This window comes from Seriola lalandi, unplaced genomic scaffold (genome assembly GCF_002814215.2).
Source record: "Seriola lalandi dorsalis isolate HSWRI2012SDOR001 ecotype SW California unplaced genomic scaffold, Sedor1 jcf7180002054241, whole genome shotgun sequence".
In the NCBI taxonomy this organism is placed as follows: Eukaryota; Metazoa; Chordata; class Actinopteri; order Carangiformes; family Carangidae; genus Seriola; species Seriola lalandi.
The window spans coordinates 116374-117295 of record NW_019524794.1 but is presented as its reverse complement, the minus strand read 5'-3'; the positions used below and the strand labels follow the sequence as shown (position 1 = coordinate 117295).

Here is a 922-nt window from a genome sequence, read left to right as displayed (position 1 = left end):
CCCCACCCCTCTCCTGGAGGATGAAGAGAAAGCTGCTGCACATGAAGAAGAATAGAAGAGAGAGAGATGATAGAGAGAGAAGAAGAAGCATCAGAGGGGGGATTAGGAGTATTTAGAGGAGGGCCTCCAGGGATCTAATAATACTGACACTCACACACTGAAACCAGAGATTATCTGAGGAATTTAAAGCATATTCTCCTGGAAAAGGAGAAACAGCTGATTTCTCTCATTTTCCCTCTTTAGATTCTTTGTTTTATTCAGACTAAAGGGATTCTTACTGAGATTTTTAAAGGTTTCCTGTCAGAGTGTAAAAACATCTGGACAACATCACAATGTCAATCAGGTTTAACAACATAAAGAAGATATAAAGAAAAAAAACTGAATAAAAGAATAAATAAACATAAACAAACAGGCAAAATAATTCAGATTCTGGCTCAATACATTTTTTAAATAAGTGCACTTACACTTTGCATTGTTTGAGTTTTATAGGGCAGATGAAGCCGTGAAAATCTTACTTTATATGTATACATACAGTATATATATACACAGTATATATATATATATATATATATATGCTGCTCCTCTAAACTGAATCTACTGACTGTAGATCAGAACCTCACCCACCTCTAATAAGCTGAGCTGTCACTTTAATGTTTAATAAAGGCTCATTGTCTTATCATGACAAGGATGTAACTCTGTTTCCCTCTTTTCTTTTTCATGAAGGAGGAATTAAAGAAGTGAATTTGGAGGATCCCTTCAGGGCCCCTGGGGGCCACACATTCAGCCTCAGGGGCCATAACACCGGATGTTTTTCCATCCTGCAGGACTCAGAACAGCAGAACCTCTCCACTACCAGAGACTGAAATCCATTATGGATGATACTAATGCAGCATCAGTAGGGGGGGTGGGGGGGTGGGGGGGG

At 39.0% G+C, this 922-nt stretch overlaps 1 protein-coding gene across 1 annotated transcript in view; it reads right to left on the bottom strand.

Annotated features, from left to right (window-relative positions):
• The window catches only part of LOC111653731 (phospholipid phosphatase-related protein type 4-like), a gene marked incomplete at its 3' end in the record, with an annotated part of 19570 nt that overhangs the window by 2378 nt on the left and 16270 nt on the right, over positions 1–922 (bottom strand). The gene's annotated exons all lie outside the window — the stretch shown is intronic.